We start from the raw sequence: 10,195 nt of genomic DNA on the forward strand, positions 1-10,195 counted from the left end.
AACCCATAGTCCTGCTTTCTTGGGTACAATATGCCCAAACAGTAGAATCACCCAACAGCCCCAGGTGACTAATTTCTTTATAAATATATTATTGACATAATCGAGGCCTTTTTAATGGGATTATAACTACCCAGACAGCTGCTCTGCTAGTTGAGGAGAATATGGTTGACAAAAAGAGTTAAAGGAAAGAATAGAGGAAAACAGCAAATCTCCAGCCAGGCACACTTAAATGACCTCATTGCTTCAAAATAATAGGATCACATTGCAGATACGAAAGGAAAAGCCAATACGCTTAAAGCAATCGCTTTTTGCACGCTCTTCACCATTGCTCTCCCACTGCTCTCAAGGCAGGGTTCAACAACAAACTGAGAAGCCCCAATTCTCCTTGTGCCTCAAGCAGGCCTTTCAAAGGGAAAGCTACATTGTCTGGTATAGAGTTCTTTAAAGGAATTATGTTTGGATATAAAAGGTCTCTAAAGTGGATATGGTCTTTGCTTCTACTGCCAGAATAACTTTTATAATTTATATTAAATTCTTTGCAAGTTTTACTCAAAAAGAAATTGGCTCGTTGCTTACTCTTCAGAAAAAAAATAAGCATACAAAGAATTGATCAAGGAAAAGTAAAACTGTCTATAAGAATCCCTTCGATAATTAAATCTCGCTTGGATTTAAAAACAAGGGCATTAAATAAAATGGTAGCATCTCTTTATTTTCCCCATTAAGAAAAACAGTGAAAAACAATTATGATATTGTCCATATTCTTTTATGATTTGTAGAAAAGAATACCTTTAAATAAGTCTTGAGAGAGCATAGAGCCTAGGCTGTGACTTGTATTTCCTTGTGTTTATCCACAGTGTCTAATACACTCACTCTCATTCATTCATTCATTCATTCCCTTCATTTGATAACTAGGAATTCAATGGAGAATGAAACAAAGTACACTTATGCCCTCAGGAGCTTACATTCTAGTGGGGGGTCAGTGGTAGTGCCTTAGATGGGATCCTGGCAAGCAAGAGCCTAAGGTGAGGATTCTTGTGCATGTGATATAATGGAGGCCTCCATTCATCATGGGGAAGATGAATGAGCTGAATAAGGATGTGGTCTCCGCTGATTCCACAGGGAACTCTGGAGTGTACATGGCACCACAAAGGCAAAGGCGTAACCTCCCAAGCATTTCCCACCCATTAAACCCCCAATCCTCTTTCTATTCTTCCAAAGGTAGTTAAGGTAACAAAACAAGCAAACTCTGCATTTTCAAAGGCTTAACAGAGTAGCAATTTGGTTTTTTCTCTTGCTCACATAAATTCCATGCAGGTTTTCTTGATCAGATAGCTCTTCATCAAGCCCGGTTTCAGGAACCCAGGCTCCTGCCATCTTGCCTCACTGCCTTTAAATAAATGCTTTCCATGGTGGGAAGAGTAGAAGTGGAAACAACATGAAGGGTGACCCTGAGGGTCATGCCTGGAAGACGCATACATTGCTTCCATTCACATTCCACTGGTCAGAACTTGGCCAATGGCCAAACTTAACAGCAAAAGAGGCTGGTAAGTGTAGTTTACCTGTTTGTCCAGCAGGAAGTAAAAGCATACTTGGTGAACATCCAGGCAGTCTCCACCATGCCTCCTCTCTGACTCTATGCTTAAAGAAAGCCAGAAGAATAGTGGTGTAAGTGCCAATAGAACAGAGACCCTCTAGGCTCTCATGACTGCTCAACCTCACCTGTGAAGATGCAGCTATTGCTCAGAAGCATCTCCATTGGCCTGGGAGTGATGGAGAAGGCAGAGAGGAGCGGGAGCAGGGAGGAGTAAGATCAGTTGTATCTGCACAGAGTCAGTCCTCTAATTCTAATTTCTTTCAACTGAAACAAAACATCTTTCAACCTCTTGGATAATTTGCTCCTGTGGTGCAGTAGCCCTTATGCTGGGCTGAGCTTGAGCCATGGGGATCTTTTGTTTGTTTGTTTGTTTGTTTGTTTCTGTTTTTGTTTTTTAATTAAATTCAATTTTATTGAGATATATTCACATACCATACAGTCATCTATGGTGTACAATCAACTGTTCACAGTACCATCATATATTTATGCCTTCATCACCCCTATCTATTTTGACCCCTTTCTTTACATCAGAAAGAATCAGAATAAGAATAAGAAATAAAAGTAAAAAAGAACACCCAAATTATCCCCCCCATCCCACTCTATTTTTCATTCAGTCTTTGTCCCCATTCTTCTACTCATCCATCCATATATTAGATAAAAGGAGTGCGACCCACAGGGTTTTCACAATCACACTGTCACCCCTTATAAGCTACACTGTTATACAATTGTCTTCAAGAGTGAAGGCTACTGGGTTGGAGTTTGATAATTTCAGGTATTTACTTCTAGCTATTCCAATACATTAAAACCTAAAAAGTGTTATCTATATAGTGCATAAGAATGTCCACCTGAGTGACCTCTCGGCTCCATTTGAAATCTCTCAGCCACTGAAGCTTTATTTCGTTTCATTTCACATCCCCCTTTTGGTCAAGATGTTCTCAGTCCCATGATGCCAGGTCCAGATTTATCCCCAGGAGTCATATCCTGTGTTGCCAGGGAGATTTACACCCCTGGGAGTCAGTTCCCATGTAGGGGGGAGGGCAGCAAGGTCACCTGCTGAGGTGAGCCATGGGGATCTTGACTTTGATGAACCCCAACCTTTTCCATCAGATTTGATGACTCACTTTTCCACTCTATTCCTCAGTGTCTCATCTGACAAGTGGGGCAAGGACCCAGTAATATCAATACTCATACATCGCTGGACATTTTTAGAGAGGGCAAGCATGATGCTCCTTTACAAGAAAACAAAGACTCAGAGAATTTGAGAGCTTTGGCCAAACTCACAACTACTTAGTGACATAACTAGGACTCCAACTCAGGTTTAAGTTCTAACTTGAGACCTTTTCACTCTACTGCAATATCTCTCATATCAAACTTGAAAACTGGTAGAAAAGTATAAAAGACTGCCTAAATGTAAGGTGTAATTGTTTTTGTTGCACACATATTGGTTATCATCACTTCCCTGAAGGTAATTTGGGGGTCCACAGGTGAAATGCTCTAATCAATCTACTACAAAGTCCAATGATATTGTAAGGCACTGCCAGCTCCCGGAGCATCATGATAAAGCCATTAGCTTTCCACCAGTGAATGCTGGTTTCCCACTGAAAACCCAAACATCTCTCCTAAAAGGAATGCCTATAGGCAAAAGGACTCAAATGGCAAAAAAAGGATCAAAATAAGGATTAGAATGAAATCAAAATCTTGCATAGAAGATGGGTTGACCCAGTGGTCCTATCCCTAGCTACATATTAGCATCATGTGGGGAACTTTTTTAAAAATGCTAATGTTTGAGCTCCATCCCAGACCAATTAAATCAGCATCTTTAGCGTGGGCCCCAAGCATGAGTAATTTTTTTTTTAAGTTCCCAGGTAATTCTATGGTGCAGCCAAATTTGAAAACCATTGGTCTAGTCTGGTCTTCACACCATTTTGCCTAAGAGTGAGTGCCCCCCTGAAAGGAGAGGGAGAGGAGAGCCTGAACCAGGCAAATGAGAGATTCATGATAGACAAGCAGCTGGATAAAGAGGGGAACTGACACTTGAAACTCCTACAAAAGCAGAGCAAGGCAGTGCATCCGTGCCCTTCCTCCAGCTATCCTACCTGTTGGAGCTATTTTTGGAACCATCTCCCAGGCCTGTATTCTCCATGGTAGTGTCTTGTATAAATTGTTTCTGAACTGCCATCACCAGCCTGAGTGAGGTTCTTCAGGATAGGAAACTGGTGTTCAAGAAGGTTGTTGATGACAGTGAAAGTTGACAAGGTAGGATAAGAATCACAACCATCTGAGCACTTACTACCTAAGGGACTGAGCAAAGGGCTTCACATGCATTCAACCTAATTAATCCCCCATGACAACACTTTGAAGTGGGTATCATAACCCCATTTTACAGAGGAGAAAGCTCAGGCTAAAAACAATTAAATTGTCTAAAGCCACCCAACTAATAAGAGTAGAGCCTGGTTTCAAATCAGGACTTCCCACTTCCAAAGTCCTTGTAGCTAACAAAAAATCAATGCTAGATGTAGGAGCCTACTCCAATGTCCTGACCCCAACCCACTCTTCAGAGTTGTGACACCAAGAGGGACATAGCACACACACACACACACACACACACAAACACACACACACACACACACACAAAGAAAGAGAGAGAGATTTGTTTTAAATAAGACTTCCAGAGATTGCAAAGACCAAATATTTCATAAATCCTTAACACCGAAAAACCAAAAGTAAAGTAATAGTAAAGTTTTTTAAAAGCCAATTGCAATAATTCTTCTGGTCCATTCATACCTAAAGCAATCAGTCCTTTAAAAGCCTACATAAAATATGGAAGAAAGACTTAGTGCAGCGTCCTAGGAATTTTGTGTTTTTCACAAAGACAGTGGAAACCATTTCCATAGGCTCAGAACCGACCTTGGCAAAAAGATACTCAGAACTTTCCAGCTTAGGAAATCTAAGCTCCATAAAGGAAAGAAGGACATTCTACATCCAAGAGACATTTTTCTTTTCTTTTTTTTAGTAAAAAAAGATGACCCAAAACACTGGTTCTTTCTTTGGAGAAAATGAGAAGCCTTGCATGTTCAGAGGAGACTAACTGAAAGTAGTTTGTTATGTATTTCAGGGGGGTACAGTATACCTGAGCTTTAATTCATATACCTTTCTTCTCCAGGTTACTGGGGGCTGAATTTTTTCACAGTACCTGGCATAGAATGGGCAATCAATAAATATTATTTGAATGAATGAATAAATAAATGAATGAAGTAAAAAAGTAATAATGACCTTAACATGGAGGCAAACTCAAAGTATCTATTGGTCTCTTTTGGTTGCAAGTGACTGAAACCCCAAGTTAAACCAGATTCGACAAACACAGTTATTAACCTGTTATTGTAACCGAAAAAATTCTATGGATCGCTGAATTTCAGAATTCAGCAATGTCATCATATCTGGATGTGGTTTCTTTCTGGATCTTGACTCTGCCTTTCCCTTTGTTAATTTCTTTTTCAGATTCTATGTGTTACCCCTGATTTTACATCCCAGCAGAAAAGAGAGGCTGTCTTCCCTAACAGTCTCAGAAAAGCTTCCATTGCATCTCGTTGATCTGACTTCACCATATACCCATCCATGCACCAATCGCTGTGGTTGGGGAAATGTAGTGTTCTAATTGGCCAGGCCTGGAGGATAGAGGAGGTCAGGGCCATGAATGTGGGCTAATTTTACCGAAGTTTTATAGGCTGAGAGACTGTGAGGGTGTGGAACTGTCTTAGCTGGCCAGGCTGCTATCACGAATACCACAAACTGGTTTTGGTTTAACAACAGGAATTTATTGGCTCATGGCTTTGAGGCTAAAGGAAGTCCAAAATCAAGATATCAGGAAGGCCTGCTTTCTCCCAGAGTCTGTATGTTCTGGTGCTGGCTGCTGGCAATCCTCGAGGATCCCTGGCTTGTATTTTGGCCTCCCTTCACATGGAAAGTGCCCCTGCTTTCTGGCTTCTGTGGCTTCTGGGTTCTTTTTATAAGGCCTCCAGTTACATAGATTAAGCCTCACCCTAATTAAGTAGGCCACACCTTAGCTAAAAATAACATCTTCAAAAAGCCCTGTTTACAATGGGTTCACACCCACAAGGACATGAATTAAGATTAAGAACATATGTTTGTTGGGGTACATAATTCAACCTACCACAGGATCCAAATATGAATCAGGGTTAGAGTAAATAGATGTTGTGTCCACCCAGGGTCCAAGCCAACCAAATTAAACAAGGAAAAATATATATGAGGTTATAATACATGTATATTTTCTTGTCCCACCTACCATCTCTCAACTTACCTTCTCACTACAACATTGAGGGAGCAACAGGATGCATGTGATGTAAATGGACCTCAATTCAACTGTACAACGGCTCTCTGACTTTCTACCCTGGGATTCTCTCTGCCATAGCCAGGAGGGAAGTCTGCAGAAACCCAATCAGCTATTCTGATGCATGTGCAAACTTGAAGCGTGAGGGAATTAACAATCCATGGGACACCCTTAACAACAATGAACTGGAAAGCAGGGGATAAATATTCTCTTATTCTCAGAAGACAATCCTACATGGCTTCTGGCGGGTCCGGACTGAGCCCCATTTGCCCATGGCAATAAACAACTCAATAATGCACCCTGAGATTGGCTTTTCCTCCATCTCTGCTTCACTCTCCCCAATCTGCTGCTCCTGTGCCCTGGGATCATTGCCCAAAGTAACCTACATTTGCACAAATCCTTGCCTCAGGCTTTGCTTTGCAGAAGAACTTAAGCTAACGCAAATGCACGAACACATACACAGAGATACACACACCCTCAACTATCTGCAAGAGGCTAAAGAAAATGCAACAAACTACTTCTTCTATTCTTCTTTCAGCTTGGGAATCTCTTTATACCGTCCACATTCTTTTCTGCCCATCTTTAAATAGACCTCAATAGTTTTTACTAGTTGATCGATAAGAAAATAAAATTCCATTTGAAAACTCCTGTGCCGGTTTGAATATATTATGTCCCCCAAAATGCCATTATCTTTGATGTAATCTTGTGTGGGCAGACCTATCAGTGTTGATTAGATTGTAAGTCTTTGAGTGTTTCCATGGAGACACACCCCACCTAACTGTGGGTGATGACTCTGATTAGATAGTTTCCCTGGAGCTGTGGCCCCGCCCATTCAGGGTGGGACTTGATGAGTTTACTGGAGCTAGATAAGCTCAGAAAGAAGGAGCAAGCTTGCTATAGCCAAGAGGGACACTTTGAAGAAAGCAAAGGAGCTGAGAGAGAAGCTGCAGCTTAAGAGACATTTTGGAGATGGCCTTTGAAAACAGACTTTTGCTCTGGAGAAGCTAAGAGAGGACAAAAACCCCAAGAGCAACTGAGAGTGGTATTTTTGAGGAACTGCAGCCTAGAGAGGAACGTCCTTGGAGAATGCCATTTTGAAACCAGAACTTTGGAGCAGACACCAGCTGTGTGCCTTCCCAGCTGACAGTGGTTTTCCAGACTCCATTGGTCATCCTCCAGTAAAGGTACAAGATTGTCGATGCATTACCTTGGACACTTTATGGCCTTAAGACTGTACCTATGTAACCAAATAAACCCCCTTTTATAAAAGCCAATCCATTTCTGGCGTTTTGCATTCCACCAGCATTAGCAAACTAGAACACCTCCCTTCCAAAATTCTCCTCCAGATTCTGTGAAGGGCTGTCTCTCTAATCAATCAGAGAGTTTCAGGATTGTTAAAAAGAAGCAGCAATGTAAGACCAAGGAAACTGGGGAAGGTTTTGTGTGTTTGGGGCCTTAGGATAAATAGGTCTTCAGTATGCAAAGAAGTGAGGGGACAATCTGAGTTTAACACCTGAAATGCAGAAGGCACTGCTTGTATCAGAGCTAAGTGACATATCTGGCTCCCTGGAGAGCAGAGGTAATGTCATCTTGTATCACCATCACTTCCTTCCAGAACACCCAAGGCCACCACGAAATAAGCATTCGTGGAATTAGTATCTACACTCACATTGCCTAACCTACAAAGCACACAAACCACTGCTCACCCAAATTGCAGAAAATATAAACAATCAAAGATGAAAATATATTTCACTCACATAACATAACACAAATAAGTATTTTTTAAAAGCACACAAAATCCATAGCTAAGTGAGCAAAAAATGAGAACACCTGATTCACTTGAGAGGAGACAGAGCAGGATAACAAACAAAAGTGAAACTGGACAACCTTGTTAGTCATCAAAGATACGCAAACTAAACAAGATGCCATTTTTCTATCAAAATACCAAAGAACTTTTAAAATAACTCAGAATACCAAAGAACTTTTAAAATAACCCAAACCAATAGTGGTAGCCCTGTGTGTTGTTAGTAAGGCTGTAAATTGATACAGTATTTTGGAAAGATACTTGGCAATATTATCAAGAGCCTTAAATTCTTTCATTCCCTTTGATCAAATAATTTCATCTTTGAGAATCCATGGTAAGGAAATAATCCTGGACACAGAAAACAAACAAAGAAATTCTGAATTTACAATGTTGCCCATTTGCAGCACTATAATAGCAAAAAAGAGAGGGAGCATTATCTTCTAATGAGAGAATGCTAAAGCAAATTACTGCCTGTTAGTGCAATTTATCACTATGTAACCATTTAAATGATATTTATCAAAGACTTATAATAACATAGATGTTTAAACTCTTGTGATATAAAAAATCAGGAAACAAATTATATACTCAGTATAATCAAATTACGTAGGAAGAAAAGCAACGCAGGCATAAAAGTTTGAGGAAATAAACACTAAAATGTTAACAGGCATTGCCTTTGAGCAATGCTACTATATTTTCTGTATTTGTCAAATTTTCGATAGCAAGTACATACCAATAAGAAACATTTTTAAATGTTTATTTTTTAAGAAAAGATTATTAATTAAAAATTGCATCTATATTGTGAAACTAACTAAAAAGGTATAAGCCTGTGGACAAGTAGAAGAAAAACTCAGAAAACTTAACAGCTGTGCCCAGATCTTAGGATCATCAACTCTTCACCACACGAAGAGTTAATGGTGGGGTTGATTTGAAGATGGCTTGTTCCTCTGCTCCAAAAAGATGGATAGAAAGAAATTCCTAAAACAAGGATCAAGACATGACCCTGGGGATATTGGGGAGTAAATGCTCATGGATGTAAAAATCAACCAAGTCCTCCACCAAGCCTGAGTTAAGGATAGTCCAAGGAATCAGTAGCCTCATCCCTGATCACTCTCCCAAAATTTCAAGGCATATGCTTTTTGACTATCAGAAACACATTCCACCATCAGAATGCTCAAGAAGCAAAGCTAAGAGAGAACTGTAACAATGCATCTAAGCACATTCATTCACACACATTTGTTCTCAGATAATGGGTCAAATGGGTTCAGCCACAGCAAAGGAATGGCCATCTTAGAAAGTGCCTGGCTTCCTACCTTTGGACCCAGATGAATAGTAATAGCTACTTTTCAATTTCTGATTAATACAATTCAAGCACTAGGCTCCAAAGCAAAGGGTTTAGGGGATAGAAGGAGCTTGGGTAAAGCCAAACTGCAGTTCAATTTACTGAAAGCTTCAAAATATTACCAACTCTGTTTGAAATGCGTCAGCAACGGTTCATTTTTTTCTTTTATATCAAAACACATTTAGACTGTGGGGAATGACAGCATAAATCTTAAATAGAAAAGATACAGCAAAAAAAGACCACCCTAGTAGAACATAACTGTAAATGTGTCCATAAAACTATATTTGAATTCTGATCTTATACACAGAAATGCATTTAACCTTCCCAGCAAGAGGCTTTCACCAACTTCCAAAGAAAGTGTTACCAATTAAGCTAAAGAAACTTTAAGAGTCGATTTTAATTATGCCAAGAGATGCTCCAATCACTTCCCAACTCCAGTTGAAGTTTTTACTAGAGATGGCTGGAACCAATTTACGTGCTTTTATGTTGCGTCTAGACTTTAATAAGAGGTTTAAGTATGAAGCAAGTTGATGCCAGCTTCAGGCCGGCTGCAGTGTACCCTGCACAGAGAAATACAATAGCTCTCAGGTTCCCTTGCAGGCCCTTCTTGAAGCTATCAGAAAACATCTCTCTGCAATGTGGTTTCAAAAGCAACAGGATCTAGCCTTTGTGATAAGATTTATGACCCTTTACTTTAACCTAGTTCAAGTTTTCCTCTACCCCCTCAATGCCAAATGCCTCGTAAGATCATTCATGCTAGCCTTTCTCTTATTTAAAAATTTAACTGAAGAAAATGGAGACAAATGGTTTGGAGGCCAGTTCACCTCCCAGGGCAGAGCAACTGGAGGCAGGAGTCCAGGTGCTGTCACCTACCAGCTGAGGGAACTTCAGCAAGTCAGGTAGCCTCCCCGAGCCTCCATCCCCACATCTGTAAAATGGGATGCCTTCCTCCAAGCTTTCATGGGGATGAAACACAATACTCTTTATAGTTGCTCAAATTCCTGGGAGGCAGGCTGAGGCAAGGATTTGTGTACAAGTGATCTATTAAGGAAGTGTTGGCAAGAGAAACCAGGTGGGGAAAGCTGGACCGGATAAGAGAAGCTGAGCAAG

Source organism: Choloepus didactylus, chromosome 19 (genome assembly GCF_015220235.1).
Source record: "Choloepus didactylus isolate mChoDid1 chromosome 19, mChoDid1.pri, whole genome shotgun sequence".
Taxonomy (NCBI): Eukaryota; Metazoa; Chordata; class Mammalia; order Pilosa; family Megalonychidae; genus Choloepus; species Choloepus didactylus.